This window comes from Rattus norvegicus, chromosome 13, assembly GCF_036323735.1.
Source record: "Rattus norvegicus strain BN/NHsdMcwi chromosome 13, GRCr8, whole genome shotgun sequence".
Taxonomy (NCBI): domain Eukaryota; kingdom Metazoa; phylum Chordata; class Mammalia; order Rodentia; family Muridae; genus Rattus; species Rattus norvegicus.
This window is the reverse complement of record NC_086031.1, coordinates 89385552-89404220: the sequence shown is the minus strand read 5'-3', so window position 1 is coordinate 89404220 and position 18669 is coordinate 89385552. Positions and strand designations below refer to the sequence as shown.

The 18669-nt window shown below is 42.4% G+C and overlaps 1 protein-coding gene across 1 annotated transcript in view; it reads left to right on the top strand.

Moving 5' to 3' along the window:
* Positions 1-364: 364 nt before the first annotated feature.
* The window catches only part of Grem2 (gremlin 2, DAN family BMP antagonist), a 92960-nt gene continuing 74655 nt past the window's right edge, over positions 365-18669 (top strand). Inside the window, exon 1 of the mRNA NM_001105974.1 lies at positions 365-609. The gene's annotated coding sequence lies outside the window, so the exon portion shown is untranslated. The remainder of the gene's footprint in view (positions 610-18669) is intronic.

Sequence of the window (18669 nt, the reverse complement as noted above, 5' to 3'; positions counted from 1 at the left end):
GACAAGGTTTGGATTGGAAGTCAGCTAAACAAAATGTTAAGACTGCCCACAAGGTTGTAAATCCACAGTCTGTAGGGAGGATGGGAGAAATACAGAGAGTGACTGTAGTGTAGTGCGTGTGTGTGTGTGTGTGTGTGTGTGTGTGTATGTGTGTGTGTGTGTGTGTGTGTGTGTGTACGCGCGCGCGCGCATGTGTCTGTGTGTGTGCGTGCGCGCGCGTGTGTGTGCAGTGTTTGCGGGTTAGAAGCACAGGGCTGAGTGGAGCCTAAGAGGGAGGGGGTGACTGGTGTGATTTGTTTGGTGTTCTGAGCCAATAGAAACCCCAGCCTGTGATAATATCCCCGTGCAGCGCTTAGAGCACTCAGTGCTGTCTCCAGCTCCCTCCACATCTGCAGGCGCGGCCAGGACGCGCTCCGCCCTCTGCGCTCTCCTAGGCTCCCTTCGCTCTGCACAACCTCGCTGTTTCCCCGGCCTCCTGCAGAACCAAGCTGCAGCTGCCCGGGAAGATCCGGCGCACACCCCGCTGTGGATTGTGTCATTCACACAGAGGAGAGGGACAGGGAGACACACCAGGGAACCGAGAAGGAGGCTTCCATCTCGTCATTGCAGGTATGCGGCTTGTCACGACCTATCTGAGGTGCACAGGTTTCTGTCTTCTGCCTTTCCAAGGCACCCAGGGTGGATTCACGTCTGTCCGCTGGGCTGGTTCGCAGAGAAGCGCGGAGTGAATGCCCTCCTGAGTTCTCCCGGGTAGTTACTGCTTTCCGCGTCGCTGGGGCCATCAGGTGGATTCACCTATTGGATTCTGCAGAGGTGGAAAGCCCAGATCTTTAAACTTCACCGCGATCGTTAATTAAATAAAATAACACCAGTATCTGCACACTATCACAAGAGTACCCTTTGGTGACCTGCATTATAATGATGACCCATCATGCAATTGTTTAGAAAGCAGGCTTTGAATATAGTCAGCCTACCTAATACGTTAATGTGTTCCCTGTAGGGTCGGGAAGCCAGAGAAGACTTGGGCATGGTCTTGATTTTCTAAGCATGTAGCCAAAGTGGATATCATGGCTGAAATATTACTATGGATTTAGGTTGTGTCTGAAGGAGAAAAAAAGGAAAGAAGCGAGGCAGCAATTTAAAAAACACGGTTGTCATATTCTTACCTTCATTGATAAATTAAAAATACATTTATCTTTCAGAACTCCTGTTAGGATGATTCCAAACTCTCTCAAATTAGGTTAAAAGCATACGAATTGATCCCAGCACTCAAGAGGCTAAGGCAGGAAAATTGTGAGTTCCAGGCCAGCCTGGGCTACATGGTTAAAACTATGAACTGAAAAACTTTGTACAAAATATAAACATTTTCAGGCAATGTCAGTTTGTAGTTTTGTTTAATGGTCAAAGGTATAGGTTTCTGCGTGTTTATTTTTGAGGCGAAAGGTGGGGGTGGGGAGAACGCGACAAAATAGCTATTTTCCTGGGATTTCACCATGTTTGTTTGATTCACAATTTTGAAGTTGGTTATGTAATTTTTCCCCCTGTTGATTACTTATGATTAAATTAACATTGCTTAATCAGTTCCATCTTCCCGGAAAAGCCAAAGGGGCTGAGTAACTGTGATAAAGGACTAGTCCTGTTTTGGACAGTCCTCAGGGCTGATATTCACAGGCCCCATCCTCTGTAAGACGTGCTTTTCCTGGAATGTGAATATAGAAATCTCTTCAGGATGTCACGTGGGTAATGACATACAGAATCTGAATAACGCTCTACCCAGTCAGCTCCTGGTATTTGCTGGTAGTGACCCATTCATTGACAGTTCAGAGCTGGCTCATGCCTCTGCAGTACCCGAGTTTCAGCACTGCCCTTATCCCAGATCTTGTGCCTGGCCAAGCAAGATAAGGAAGTTATAAGAAAGCTATTCACTTTGCATATCGCCATGGAGAGTTTAAGTTGACCCATTTTCTTTTGATCAGATGACCGTGTTCTTTCGTCACTCGGAAGAATGCATGCGTCGTTCTACTATGGAGTTAGGAAAATGTCACATTTTTGCCCTTTGACTAAAGTGAGTGGTCACACGGGACATTTTTTAAAAAGTCCTGACAAGCAATAGATGTACTGAGTAAATGCTGTGTTTAAGGAAGAACATGTTAGTACTGTAGAGGAATATGCCTTATCCTTAGGCATACACCAGAAAAACTGATTGCAAAATGTTCACTAGTCATTGCATGCCATTGACCCAACTTAAGTCTATTTGTAGTTGTAACAGCTTATTATTATTATTATTATTATTATTATTATTAATTACTGTTAGCCTCTCTCTCTCTCTCTCTCTCTCTCTCTCTGTGTGTGTGTGTGTGTGTGTGGTGTATATAAGGAGGTAATAGGAAAACTTTAGGGAGCCACGTCTCTCCTTCCACAGTGGGATCTTTAGAGCAAATGCAGGCCGTCAGACTGGTGCCGCCCAGCCACCCTGCAAGCCTGGATAGTTTTGTTATGAGCATCTGTCAGTCTCCTATAACTCATTTCTCCTTGCCACTCAACCCCAAAGGCATGCTGGGAGTGTTGCATTGACTAAGTGAGAGCCTGGGTACGTTCATTTTGCCCAGGCTGAGATATTTGTGGCTTCTCAGATACATGTGTATATCTGGATAGGAGGTGTGGACATACACATACGCAGGGTATTTTGATCGTTCATTGTTTTGTGCTATCATTTTCATGGAGAGAGGCACTCCAAGGTTCATTCTCTTTACATCTTACAATAACCAGTAAGAGATCTAGATTCCCCCCCCCAACTACTTATTGGTATAATTTAAACAAATCACACGCCTTCAAATATCTTACCACACCTCCAACTTTGCTCTCGTTTGATTCAAGAGCACTGTGCTGAATTCTGAGTTGGGTCCTGGGTTCTATTGATATGAGATGACTGGCTTGCCTGCTTCAAGGGTAAAGCATGATAGACTGCAGTCTTCCAGGCATGCTTCAGGCTGGGACAGCCAGGTTCATGCTCCCCTGGCATGCGGCAGATGTGCCAGGTGGCAGGCAAGAGCTCGGTGTTAGACTCTTTCAAGCAGTTAGAGCAGCAGTGAATTATTCAAATCCAAGAAAATGTGCCCCATATTGGGCTTCTGACTAGTCCCACAAAGGACCAGCATGTAAGACGAATTGCATAGAAGGGGAAGACATGTAATTATAAATTTGATCTATGGGGGCATCTGCTTCTCCAGTTACCTGCTTCTCCTCCTATCACATAACTCTCTTGTCTCTAAGAACTGTACACATGGACTTAATAATGTATCAAACCAAACCTGATCACATGGCAGGCTTAGAGCACTCATTGCAACACTAACCTACCAATTTGCTCTATTTGTCACTGCCATCCCTTCGAGGAGGAAAATCCCCTTGCCTCTCCGGCACACTGACAGTCCCAGCCCTTGGTGGAGCACTAATTGGTAAAGATGAGTCCCAGGACCTTGTGGGAGTTAAGAGGGTGGGGAATGAGATGTTTCACACAACAAGAATGTGAAGTGAGACTCTGTGACAGTTGGACAACCTCAAGTGGGAATCCAGGAGTCAGAGGGAAAGATGAGTCTATTTCCTGTGGTTCGCTTCAAGGCTATAGATTTGATGCGATGTCCTGAGTATTTCCAACACTTTTTCTGCGTTCCCAGGTGTGCTATACACAGGTGTGGGGTGGAAAGAAAGACTTCTTGGGGTGCTGACAAGTCTGGCCATACAAGCCAGAAGAGGGCAGCATGCAAACTCTGAAAAATACGATGCCTCTTCTGCATGTGCTTGTACCAATTTCCCAATGGCTACAAAATGCCTGTTCAGGCTTATGTACCCCCGTCCTTCTGGAAAACACAGTGTAGGGTCTTATGAAGAGATATGTCACCCAGAGGGATCTTTTCTTTACTTTCCTTTTCTTTTCTTTTTCTTTTCTTCCCTTTTTCTTTTTTCCTCCCTTTCTTTTTTCTTTTTCTTTGTCTCTTCCTTCCTTCCTTTCTTTTTTCTTTCTCTTTCTTTGTTTCTTTCTTTGTTTCTTAGTTTCTTAGTCTCTTTCTTTCTTCCTTTCTTTCTTTCTTTCTTTCTTTCTTTCTTTCTTTCTTTCTTTCTTTCTTTCTTTCTGCTGGTTTTGCTTCAGAGTTGGAGTTGCCGGACATAAGGAAAATAACCAACTATTTAATGGGAAGCTCAGCTGCTGCTTCTTTTCACTAACTGCACTTATTGACTCTAATCAAGCAGTCTTTATACTATTAGGAGATGAAAGAGTGGGAGACTGAATACAGGGAAGAGAGAAAAAGGAAGGTGGGAGTTCCCTGAGGCTTTACAAAGAATAATCGTTTTATTTATTTATTTATTTTTTCTTTTCTTTTTTTCGGAGCTGGGGACTGAACCCAGGGCCTTGCGCTTCCTAGGCAAGCGCTCTACCACTGAGCTAAACCCTCAACCCCAATCATTTTATTTTTAATTTGTTCATTTGTTCGTTGCTGCCTTGTCAGCCAAACCAATCATCTCTGTGTATCTCAAGTGTAAGCTTGAGGCCGCTGCAGTCAGTGATCCTTTTGGAAACTGGGCTTTTAAAACTGGAGATGTGGAATATGCTGCTTCAGTGCTGGGCAGAATCTAAGACGTGCTAACAAGAACAAGAATCAAGTATCCACCTTCAAGCCCTGGGATAGTTAAACACCTAGCCTTTCCTAATTATCTTCTAAAGCCCAGCGATTTGAGTTAGAACTGTAAGTTGTAGTGGAGGCTCCGGGTCTTAGACCAGAGGTGACAAATCTTACACCAGTCCCCAGTCCTCAAACTTAGTCCTTTCTCATGCTGTTTCGATCTTCGGAGATGACTCTGAAGGTACAAGTTCTAAAAGTTCATAAAGAGTTCACCACTCTTATAGGGTGTGACGGGCAGTGCTGACACCTAAGTGGCTTCATTTGGTGTCATTTAGCAGTTTAGAGATGTTAGCCTCGGGGAGTCTCTCTCCTTGCTGTCTTTAGTTCATCTGCCGTACAGCTCACTACTGTATGTGAGGGCTGAGAAGAAACTGCAGAATTGGGTTTTAGAGCCCACACTGGCAATCACAGAGAAGTCTCATTCTGGGAAAGCTGTGCTTCTCTGTGAGTGAGAAGGCATGGGTTAAGGTTAGATGCCTCAGAGAAAAAAAAGGGCAAGGTATTTTTTGTCAAGAAATCATGGCTCCAAGCTCATAGGGTGGAATACAAGAGGCTCAGGGAGTTGCCCATGTGGGCATGAATGAGACCTTGAAAGCACTCATATCTTCTTTTCTCTAGGGCCACTGTACTCCGCTAGAGGTAGGTTGCCCCTGAATGAAAGAAAAGGGGTTTCAAGGACAAGATTGAAATTCTTTCATGTCTGGAAGAAGAGTGAGGTCATTGTGTGTCTCTCTTCTCCCCCGTTTTTAGTTGCATTGGTTTCTGACGTAGTCCTACTCCCTCTCTGGAACCGTGCAATGCCTTCGTGCTGAAGCTCTGTGGCAGGTTACAGTTATTCAGGGTCCTCATGGAACCAAGTACATTGCTGCAAGAGTGGGGAATAGCAAGGGAGAGAGAAAGGACTAAGCCCAGACACTGGGGAATAATTTATAACCTCTGGTCTAAGACCCAGAGCTCGTCTGCTGCTTCCAGTTCCCTGTGGCTCAACAACCCCCACACCAACTCCTTTCAGATAGTCAAATAAACCACAGTACATTCCCCCTTTTAAAGATTACTTTGAAATAAAAAAAAAAGTCTACAGTAAGAGAATTCTGGCTGGTACGATAACCCTAGTAAGAAGACATAGTTCTGCAAATAGTTCATTAAAAGTTATTTATGGATTTTTTATGCAAGGGAATCAGAAGGAAAGGAAATGCATAACACTAGGAAAGCTCTCTACAGGGGAGGGGTTAGAAGAACAGGAGGCTAACAACATGAATATTCTCAAATGTGACTTTCATGTTAGGTGTTAATACAGCTTCCCAGCACAGCAGTCTCCTGTCCTGTCATGTATTCAGTGTCACACAGCAAGTGGGAGAGAAGACAAGGGGCAGGGAAGCACCTGAATCTCTTATATGAAATTCTAAGTTGACATTGTCTAGTTGAGATATCGTGTGTCTTAAATCATTCAACCTAACTCTGTAAAAAAAAAATGACTTAAGGCTGAAAGGAAACTAACCCGTTCATCCATGAAAAAGGGTCTGCCTCTAACTGCTTTCATTCACTTATAACATGAATGCTTTCATATTTCCTAATTACATTGGTTGAATTGGGGAAAAGCAGATAAATATATAGCTAATAAGAACTAAGTAGGTGTAAAAATGAGATTTCTCCACCTTTCCTAGGCATCTAACTTTCTTAGGCTTTTCAAGAGATCTTTAATTCCCCACCCCCATTACTCATCTGAAAAAACTACAGTTCATCTAACATTTGGTGAATGCATGCCACGTGCCAGATAGCGAGGGGAATATTTACTCAGATCATCAAAAATCAGTGGGTGTTTATTTTACCACAACATTGAATAGCTGCAAATATAGCTATTCATTCAACCATGCAAGCAAGCATTTCTCAGGTAGCTACTGAGTCTCTTTGTGTAACAACAAGAGAATTATATGTGCGCTTTCAATATTGATTTATTTTAGTGCATAGACTAATGAGTGCATTAGTTACACGCGCATGCTGTATTTCATAGACTAAACACATGAAGACATATTCAAACGTAAGTCTATTTGAGAGCTACAACTGTGCCAGTCTCTTGAATAAGATCATGTTTCAGGCCTTGGGACCACATCCTCTACTCAAAACAGTTCCTTACAAAAACGTTTGGGTAACACACACATGTGGATTCAGGTATGTATCTTCAAGACTTCCCCTCAACAAACAATATGAACTTCCTTGAGTCTGATTTTTCCCCCTAGTCTTTGGAGGAGACAGACTAGAAATGTTGCTTGGTTTCAGAGAGTAAAATCACATTAGTACTTGTTGTGGTGGAAGAGCATTATCTAGACATTAGGAAAAATATTGAAACCCAGAAAGTAAGACAACTTGGTTTCCATGTTCACATCTTTCCTTGGAAAACCTACTATTTCCCCTGTGTTTGTTCTTTGCACTAAAGATGAAAGACAAAAGTGCATCATTGTGCTTCAAACCAGTCTCGGACTTCAGCTCTATGTTCTTTCTGTAAAAACAGCTGTCTCAAATGTGACTTTACTAAACCTGTTATACTCCTCATGCAATTTTACAAACACAGTAGGAGTAGATCAGCAGCAGCAGCAGCAGCATTCCCATTTTACAAATGAGTTAATCAATACTCCATGCTCTCGGATTGTCACATAGATGAAGCTGGCTAGATAGATAGGTTGATTGGTAAGAATTTCCCAAGTGTCCAAGCCCTAAAACCTAGAGGCTATAGTGTGCTTGTGCCTTTGTAGCTAAGGAGTCATAGAAAGGTAGATCCCTGTTCTTGCTGGTCATTCAGCCTCATGTACTTGGTGAGCATAAAGCTAATGTGAGACTTGGTCTCAAAAATCATGGTAGAGGACTGGAGAGATGGCTCAGCGGTTAAGAGCTCTCTCTGACTGTTCTTCCAGAGGGCCTGAGTTCAATTCCCAGCAACTACTTGGTGGCTCACAACCATCTGTAAAATGATCTGATACCCTCTTCTGGTGTGTCTGAGGACAGCTACAGTGTACATATATACCTAACATAAATAAATAATTCTAAAAAGAAATCATGGTAGATGGCGTGTGATGAAAACACCTGAAAGAGTATTCTGGCTTCTATCTCCCTCCATAACTACACACACACACACACACACACACACACACACACACACACACACACACACACACACACTACCACTAATCAAGCTGTTACAGATCTTGTGTCAAACCCACATTCCTTGCCCTTCCTTCAAGTATTCCTAAGTAGGTATTGAGAAGTTGTGATCTAGAGAACACTGTGCAAGGACACAGGTTACCACAGTAAGGAAGAGTGCCTTTAAGAACTCAGTGTCATAGAAAGGGCAAGAGATGTTTGATGAGAGTCAAATTCCATGACACTCTGAAAGTAGAGTCTGAATTTTGCTTAATGAACAAAGTTGGTTGACAACAGGAACTCTATTCTATTCTAAGCAATTTCAATCCTCACTTCACCGAGTCCTACACTCGTTCTACATAGCACTCCATCCAGTGCGGGTCGAGACCTCCTGTGTGAGTTTATGCTTCCTTCTTCCACTCACTTTTTAAAAGGTCCTTGAGAACAGAGACTGTTTCTTATTCAATGTTTTATTTCCCAGACCCGGAGTTGTGCATAACAAACTGTATCTGGTCTAGGTCCACTAAGATCCAGTTATGCCTAATTTAGAGCTGGGAGAGGAGACTGCTCTTTATCTCCAAGGAGATATGGTGTCCAAATGCTTCAAACATACATATCTACCAGAAGCTAAACAAATGACAAACTCCAACATGTTCTCTCTCTCTCTCTCTCTCTCTCTCTCTCTCTCTCTCTCTCTCTCTCTCTCTCTTTTCTTCTTCTTCTTCTTCTTCTTCTTCTTCTTCTTCTTCTTCTTCTTCTTCTTCTTCTTCTTCTTCTTCTTCTCCTCCTCCTCCTCCTCCTCCTCCTCCTCCTCCTCCTCTTCCTCCTCCTCCTCCTCCTTCTTTCTTCTCTCCTTTCCATTCCTCCTTCCCTCCTGTCTTCCTTCCTTAGTCCCTTTCTCATTTCTTCCCTTATTCCCTCTTTCCTTCCTTTCTTGATTTCTGTGCCTCAATGTACCTAACCCCTTAATGCTTTAAAATGATTATTTTGGTAAGAAAGTCAAGCAAATATTAAAAATCTGTTCTCCTTACAAACATATCTTACTCTTTAAGCGTTAAAAATATGAAGTCAACTATTCCAATAGATTTTTTCCCCAAGTGAAGAAAACTGTAATAGATGGTGCCAGCGTGTGATCCTCTACTGTGCAGGCTGCTTGTAAGTTTGGAATAAAAATTTGGTTTCTGACTGTATTGTTTAGCTTCCCAGTTAAGAGATCCCTGATGATGAAGAAGAAAGTGATGCTGTCACTGAAAATTTGGGGGAAAATGTCTTCATTTTCAGATGGAAAATTTAATTTAAGAGATACTGGACAGTTAATGAATTTGCTCTCTAGTAATTTCAGACAGCAAATTTTTGTTTGTTTTCATTTTTTTGCTTGTTTGTTTTGCCATACCAGTTCTTACTATGTAGCTCAGGCTAGACCGCAACTCACAGCCCTAGCTCTCTTGCTTCAGATTCTTGAGTACTAGAACTGCAAAACCATGCTGAGGTTAGAGGGCAAGTTCAAAACCTGCAGTTGTTGTTGTTTTTTGTTTTTTTTTTTTAACATTAGAAGTCTTATAAAAATTCAGCAGACTCTGAGAATTTGCATGGTTCCCCCAATTACATCTTGAATTCTACTGGTCTGTAGTGGAAAATCTCAGCCTCTCGATGAATGCATCAGATAATAATAGTCTTAATACAATTGTGTAGAATAAAATGCTATTTGGATGTTGTATTGATTTATGCATCCCCAAACACTGCTGATTTTCTACACAACCTCAAAACCATAGGAGCTATCAAACTTCCTTCTGAACAGCATTGTTTAGTGTTAGCACTATTCAGATACTTTTATTTATTATCATTTACATAATATACGTATATATCTTTATAATGATATCCTATATTTTATTTGTTTGCAATTTTTCTGAGAAGGGCTTTTTAGATTTTTTTAAGACAAAATCAAAAAAGGCCTTTCGGGAACAAAATATAAAATCTTTGCCCCATAGGTAGTAAGTTAGGCTTATTAGGGGGCAGCTGTTCTAACATTTGCCATTGTCACTAGTGGAAATTTGAGCCAAAATATTAGTGGGGAAGGTTGGGATGAGTGAGATCTAGTTGGCAAGGGTAAGACTCCCTCACAGAGTTAGGTGTTGGTAGCACCACCATCCAGGGAATCTCTACATGGTCAAAAGAGAGACTGTCTCTCCTCTGTTTGAATGTCCCTAGCTTTAGCCAGATTGCTATGCCACAAGAGAAGAGTCCTTGTGGAAATACCTTATAGCACATATCTTTGTATTTTTAATGATTGGTCTTCGATATCAGTAATTTCCAGTAAGATAACTTGAATAACTCATGGTGATAGTAGACAGGTATAGCTTGTGTGCTGAAAAGTGAGAGTGTGTCTGCATTCAGAACCTCCTGCTATATCCAAGTGTTGTATTTGTAGTCTGTTTCCTCTTCTGTACTGCCAGCTCTTGAAGAGACTATTTTATTCTTAACTTCATATCTTTGTTATATTGCATTATACCTGAGTCATGATATTTAATGTTTGCCAAGGGGATGAATGAACAAAATATCACATATACAAGTCACCACAGTTACAGAACCAGTGGCCATATTTTAAAATTAATATGCTGTAGGGAAATAATATAAGAAATAATTCTGATTTTACTCAGGTTGGATCTGATCTATTTCCCTAAAAACCATGTTCTGAGCTAGAAATGTGACCCAGTCAAAAAACTCAATTATTATTTTTCTTGGTGTAGTTGATATTATCATTACTGTTGTTGTTATTATTATTATTGCTCAGGGTTTTGATATTAATGGAGTAGTCATCAGGATGGACATCCATGAAGGTTTCTTAAAGAACAGCTCATTACTCTAAGTACTTTAGAACTGACACTTCGATTTTGTAAACTGAGATAAATAAGCTGGAGTGTTTGGGTCTCAATTTTATCTTTGAAGTAGAAAGAATAATCATTTGAAAGAAACGTCAGTCAGACACTCTTCAGAGAACCTTTGATTCATTCAACAAGTATTTATGGAGCCAGGGCTAGACGTGGCAAGAGATCAAAAGATGGACCATGTTTTGAAGGAGTTTAGCACTCATGAGGAAAGCAAGACATGTATGTCAACAATGAGTAGTACACAAGGTGAAAAGTGGGGAGCATTAGTAACGACTTCCACAAATAAGGTCTCCCCAGTTTGGGGGAAGTGAAATGTCATTTCCAAGAAAGACTTCAGGAATATTTCTGGAGAGCTGTGCAGCTCTGACTCTGTGTTGGTCTCATGATTAACTTCCTGTTCTTGCCTCTTCATGGCATGTGTGGTGGGTTCAGCGAGTTAAAAATCCTGGAGCTTTAGATTCAGATAAAACTTATTTAGTCTCCTTGTTTTATAACCAGGACAGTGCTAGCACAGAAGTTGCCTGTTTTTCAAAACAAGTTGGTGCACTGTAGAGCTAGCATTAGAATCCAGCCTCTCCCTTCTCCCATCCTTTGTTTTCTACACCATCCTCCCTTACAACACTCTACTCTTACAGAACCTAAATCAAAAGCACAGGAAGTGCTACAGCCTTTCACAGAGGTCCAAGGTGCAGCCTGCCAGAGGGTTGCTGAGACTGGGGAAGTGTATCATGCTTGCTGACAATAGATTTCATGGGAAGTTTTATTATTGTTTAAATGGAGACTCTTAGCTTTCTACTGTTCATTTCAGTAGTGTCATCCGACTCACCTCAGAGATTAGACTCCCTGGGGCTGAGATCCAATGAAACAATCCCAATATCATTTAAAAATCCAGCAATGTTTTCATCTGGGCTGGGGGTTAATGCAGCAATGGCAGCCACTGCCTCTCCCTCTTCGATTTTCAGTCACTGGAGTGAGTTTGGGATTCCCTAAGTGAATGCAATGACTCTCCTCCTCCCTTCTGTTTGGACTAAAGGATTTGTATGGCATTAGAATGGATTATCTCTGTGATCCATGTGCTCAAGTTGTCTCCCACTCCCAAACCAGTGTCTCCTGTAGTCCAAATGCCTCATTTGGACTGGCTTATTTGATCATACTTAGAATTCCTTTAAGTAGCATGTGAAACCTCTGGGCAGGACTCAGGGAAGAAATGAGTCTGTCAAAGTCTACTCTCACTCATTGGTGGCTGGTCAGTCTGGATAGAAGCACACTGCTCTTTTCAGACATGTTGATAGAATATACACAATAGCTTATACACCACAGCCAGACATCTCCCTGGGAAAGGCTCCTCAATAAATAGTGGACACAATTTTTACCAAATCTCTATTGGATGGTGAGAGGATGGATGGGTAGATAAGGAAGATGGATATACAGGCAGATTGATTTGAGGTATAGCAGTCCAGTGTCCCCAGATGACTGTGACACTCAGCAGACAGATGGACTCTTCACAGCGGAACAATTATTATCCACTGAAGGGAAAAGTAGGAAGCAGCAAATGGGTCCAGAGCAGAGCATCCATATTTCACAGTAGCTCCGTTCACACTTTTCATCCAACTCTAGTCAAGGTAACTTGCCATCGCCAAAGAGAAATGTGTCTGTGGAAAAATAGAACAAATAATACCAAGTTTTATTCTTGTAGAAACTGGGAGCAAACATTTTCAGTTCTATTCTTGGAGTTGAATGAGACGCCACTGAAAGTGACTGATGTGCGAATAGGCACCATATGGATTTGTACAAAGGGAAGAAAATAATCCGCAGTTGTAAAAATATCTTTGGTCTTCATATGGCTGATATGTGCCCACATGGTTCTGTCGGGTGGTTTTGCTATAAGAGATTATTCCTAGACTAATAGAAAAATTTTCCTTTTATAGTGGTTGTATGTTTTCCCAGATTATCATTGTAGCATGCGAAATCTCACAACTCCAGAAATTCAAAAGATCAAAGGCAGAGAGGGCCACGGAGCTCCCTGCACTCGCCGCACACCAGTGCACAATAGTTTGGCTACTAGAAATGCTTTTCATAGCAACACAAAAGTGTACTTTTATAATCACCAAGCCGTGCTATGAAAGGTGATATGCATCCCTAATTCTTCCATTAGATATTGCCCTTGTTTCTTGATGGCAGTAAAATTCAGATTGTCTCCATATGATGAAACACTGGCCAGCTGAGGCCTGGGGCTCTAGAGTTGATATTAACTGCAGTGCTGTTGGACTGATTTTCTGTTTCAAATGACAGCCAGAGCTATCAAATAAACCCAGCGATATTTATTAGGGTGGCTTCTGAATATACAGAGTGTGATTCATGACAGAGACTAATCTTGCTAAAAGAAGGGAAAAGATGTTTTCCATCTGCAGGGCCGCCTCAGTAGCTGGCATAGGGCAGACATTCAGACCACATTTTGTGGATGCTTGAAAAACTTACAGCATGAAGATTGGAAGTAAAGTTCTCTGCTGAAACGTGACAGAGTCACAGACGGTGCCAACACATTGGCCAGTGGTTTAGAATGTAAGCCCTTTTCTCAAAGGTCCGATTTTGCTTGTTTCACCAATTTTCGTTGAGCTTCCAAGTGTGCCAGGCACTAGAAATATAAAAGGAATAAGATAGAGCCCTACCTTCCAGGGGCTCCCTGCTCACTTGTGAAAACAAGCAAGTGAACAAAATAGCAACGAGTAAATAGTGCAGGCAAGAGCTGCAGATATAACCCAGTGGCCGTACCTTTACCTAGCGTGTGCCAGGCCCTACATTCGCTCCCCAGGACTATGAAGTATATTATGTGAGGTGATCTGAGTACCTACCTGGAATCCCAGCATGTGGGAAGGTAAAGCAAGAGGATTGTTGTGCGATCCAGGCTAATCAGTGGTATCAAGGCGTTGTCTCAAAAGTAAAAAGCAAAGGCTTTTGGAGAGGTGGCTCAAGGGCTGAGAGTGTTTGCTGCTTTTCTAGACAACCTCAGTTCTGTTTCCCCCGTCCGTGTCACGCAGCTCACAGGCACCTGTGAACAGCAGCTCTGGGGAATATGGTGCCCTCCTCTGGCTTCTGGAGGCACCTACATGTGTGAGGTACACACACACACACACACACACACACACACACACACACACACACACCACAGAGAGAGACAGACAGACAGACAGACAGATAGACAGAGAGACAGAGAGAGACAGAGAGACAGACAGACAGACAGAGAGAGACAGAGAGACAGAGAAAGGGAGGGAGGGAAGGAGGGAGGGAGGGAGGGAGGGAGGGAGGGAGGGGAGGAGGACATTGAGGAAGGGGACAGCACCATCAAAGTAGTCTAGATGTGAGCAAAGCAAATGGGAACAAAGTGACCCTAAGAATCTGCATCATTGGTTTTCCTTTGCAAGGGTGATCACGTAAGCGTGCGCCATGCTGGAGAACATCGCCAGCTCACTGTTCTCAGCAGTGTACAGCATTCACACACCGTCTCTTCAGCAGTTTAGCTTCTTGGTTGTCCCATGTCACACTGACGTGGAGTTTCTTCCTCCATGGGGTTCTGTGACATATCAGTGCTTAGATTTAGTGGCGGCCACACTCTCTCCATGATTTTCGGGCTTGAGCCTCAAGAATTACCTTTGGCAGCCCATGCTCTGTGCTCTCTAAGCTCTGGCTCCTGTTCTTTGCTGTATTCCAGAGTCAAAGGCCTTGGTCTTGGTTGGATTTTTTTGTTTGTTTGTTTGTTTTTGGTTCCTCCCCACCCCCACTTGAGGTCCTGTAACTGCAGTCATAAAAATCCAAAGAGGACTGGAATCCAGGCAAGTCACCACCATCAGGTGTTTTTCCTTAGAAAAATATGGTCCCAGGAACTATGACATGGAAAAGTCACCATGTTCTTTATTTCCTGTTTCATACCTGGCACTAGTTGCCTTTTAGGGGTAGAAGAGAGCAGGGCTGAGCAGGTGTGGTGTTTCCAGCCTCTGTGTACTTGAACACCAGCCAAAATGCAGGATTGGGAAAGTGACTGCGCAGAGGTCAGATTCTGCCATTTCCCCCCTTCTCCACCGCAAATGCACAGGGAGCTAACCAAATGTTTGTTTTTCTATCAGAGCACAAGTTTGGGTACATCTACGTGACTAGTGGCAGCTGAGTTGAAACCCTGTTTCATAACAGGGCCTTACCTGAGTGCTTTAGACTGTCCATGAGAGCGTGTTCAAAACAGGTCATTCACCTTGTAAGAGCATGTTGGTGCACAGAAGTGACTTTTGGTAAGTAGCAAGTGGGATAATCATGTGGGATAGTCATGGCTAGGTTTGGTCACTGGAGAATCGCAGTGGTCACCTCAAACACAAGTTTTCCTTCCTGGCAAATACTGTATGAAATAATGCATTGGTTGCAGGATTTGACATTGTACTTGAAGGAAGAAAGACCATCTCTCAGCTGAATTGAGGAATGTCCCTGGTGCCATAGCAACAAGTACAACAATTATTCAGTTAGCCCCTTTGAAACTAACAACTGCCACCATGATAGCCATGGCTAATTTGGCATTTATCATGCTAGGAAGCAAGGTAAATCTTCCAAATGCATTGCAGATTGTGAACAAGTATAGTTAATTCTCCTTGTTCTTCAGAAGCAGAGTGTCAAGTTGTCTGTCCTTTCTCAAAAGTTAGCCCTGTGTCTTGTCTGTGAACCACAAAGCACTTGTTCTTGGCCTTCATGCTAGGCTCTGACCCAGGCTCAGTATTAAATGCTGAATACAATCTCATTTATGTTTCAAAGCAACCCATAGAGGCAGGTTTTATTACACATGAAAGCTGACTGCCAATATTGAGGGGTTGGCATTCAGAAAAGTTTTCAAAACCTGTGTTCTCTGTCCATGTGCAAGGACTGCTCCAGACAGCTCCAGGATACATGATGCGGCCCAGGTTGCCTTTCCTTCTTGGGTTTCTGGAGTCTTTTAATAGGGTATAACACTTTTGTTGCCTAAGTCAGAGCATGGTTTGAAAAGTAAAATACTATAATGATTGATCCAAATTGATTAATGATTGATCCAAAAGTGGGGCTGGATTGTCCACATATTCACAGGAGGGAGGGGACATCAGGGAAATGGGGACATGGAAGGGATACGGCACACTTTTGAGATGGCAAAAATATCAAGCAAAGGAGCTATGAGCTGGTAAAGTAGACACCTACTTTGTTCACACCTCCCTTGTGGGCCAAGCTGTCACATACATGCTAAGGTGTGTGCGTGAACTCACATAGAATCTCAGGGCGGTGTTCCCTCAAGTCCTGGTAGTCAAGTATGTGCTAAACAGCACACGTCAACTTTGTTCTTCTTGGATAATCTGGTTTGGGATTTATTAGATTTATTGCTGCTTTTTGGAATGTTCTACTCATGAAGAACATTCATGAAGTCCTGCTAATCATTTTATATTGCAAAGGATCATCCAGAACACTTTTCTCATGCTCTTAGATTCCCATCAACTATCCTTCTCAAGTTTATGTTTCAGGAAAAGAAAGACAAAAGAACAAACTGAGTCTTGCCCTTCCATTTTTTTGCCAGCTGCCAAAGTTGACCATTTCCTCTGCAGAACAGACTCCTGCCCCATACAGCAGGCAGCTGCACACTGCCCACAATGCCCACTGAGAACACTCACTGTGTGCACTGCCCGGTGATGAGCGGTGATTCTGGGAATCGAGCTTATGAGACTCTTCTAAAAACTAGGGTGATTGTAACATTTATCATCCAAACTAGATTGCTTTCAGAGTGTAAGGGAGGGAGCTATTAATAAACTGCCTGGGACAACAAGCAGAGCTGGAACTGTTGCAGGGCAAATAAGGACATGGAAAAGAGTGCATACTGCTCAATAATGTATTGTCAGCCCTCCAGTAACACCAGTCTTGGTCAGACCATATGTTCTTTAATAGACTCTGAGGACAATCATATCCACTCATTTACAAACATGGAGGACCTACTATGTTCTTGATGTTCCTGACTGGAGGAAGAGCTGCTAAGAATTCCCCAAGAAAATTCACAGTTCAGAGACTATCAAAATGCGACTTGCAGACATTCACGTAACAACAGTACCAACCAATTCTCTTGAGAACTTAATTGGTGACACATGTTCTGCTAACTGATTTTGTTCATCCCACATTTAATCACCATGTCATCCCATGAACAAGGGCACCGGGACTCACTCTGTAAGGTGAATTTATCCAGGGTACCCCAACATATAGCCCCTGGAGACAGAGTCAGTTCTCAATGTGTATGGTTTTGAAGACGGAGCTCATAGTACTATGCCTTCCATGGATCTCTACAGAGAACACAAGGTACATGTCATAGGAGAGGACCCTACAGTCCACAGACCACAGACAAGTCCCATTCTCCATCTTGTCACTTCTGGGGACACAGAAGGGAAGAAGGCTCCTCAAAGAAGGGGAGAGTTGAGGTGAGCCTTACTGGACTCTCAGAAGGCTGAGTGGAGATATGAAACTTGGGGGTCAAGCTTGGTATATGGGTCAGTAGAGCAAATTTGGCCCTGACAGCACTGGTAAGAGAAGAGTTCCGAGGCTGTACTGCCTGGCTCCGCAATGGACAACAGGAACAGCCCAATGTCTAGAGAATCTCAGAGACACACAGGTTATCATTCACACAGACATTCCTGAGAAAAGACCCTGTTCCTTTTTCAGAACCATTGAAACTACATCACTGAGGAACATGACAAGAAAAATATTAGCAAATTCTAGTCATTAAACAATATCAAACACAGGAGTTCTACCTGGGTCAATTTCTTTCTTTATTTGAGACAGGATCGTATCGTCCCCAGGCTCATATACCCTCAGAGTGGCTAAATAGTCAGGGGTGACCTTACAGTCTTTCTGCCTCCACATCCCAGGTGCTGAAGTTCCAGGCTCATCCTGCCAAGCCTGGGTTCAGTGGTGCTAAGAACTGAAACTGGGCATCTTACATGCTAGGCAAGAACTCAGCCCACTGACATCCACCCCTATCCCCAAATGATGTGAATTTTGAAGACAGCTGAAAAGCATCATTTTCATTACTAAGTTTTAAAGCTTAAAATTATTATGCCAATCTCTTTGTAAAGGATCATTTATCTTCAAAATGTCCAAAAAGCTGGCATTAGGATTATTCCTCTTGCTACCCATGGGTCCAAACAAAACAGTTACAGGATAGTCTCTAATCATGTGAATGGCACTTGAAATGAATTGGAGTTCATATTCCTGTTTTGATATATGTTATTATATATAGCTATGTTTCCTTTAAAAATCATGAATGCATTCATTAGTAATAGTCCATTTCAGATGAGATTCAATTAATAAACATCTCAAATGGTGGCACCCATCTATGATATTATCATTTGAGAAGGAGGATTATAAATCCGAGGCCATCTTGAGCTACAAAGAGAGATGCTGTCTCAAAAACAAAATCATCCCGCATCATTCTTTTTTCCCTGATGTGTTGATAGTTACTGAAATGTATTTTTGTTCCAGTGTCAAGACAACTCACCTCCTAGCATCTTCCTCGCCATTTACAGTTCTTCCCATTCAGCCTGGAATCCAGTCTCCCTTCATTTAATTTTATATCTTTAGAACAAAATTGTATGGTTTTATAGCCATTTGTACACTCACCTTGATTTTAAAAGATTCAAACACAAAAGGAGTTTCATCCTGTGGAAGACTTCCCAGCCATTTCCTTTTTATTCCAAGCATCATAAATAGCACCATACCTTGCAGGTAATCTAGAAGCCAGATTTCCAGGGAAGGTCCTGGCTCTACTGGTTTGAACACTAGAAATATGTCAAAAGCTGCTAGATGGCTGCATGCACATGTGCAACCCATACTTTCTTTTTTAACAAATCGTGGTTCTGACAAAACTGGTTACGAGCAGTCTTTTCCAAATCACCAGGAATTTTACCAGACCTGTTACTTAGTTGAAA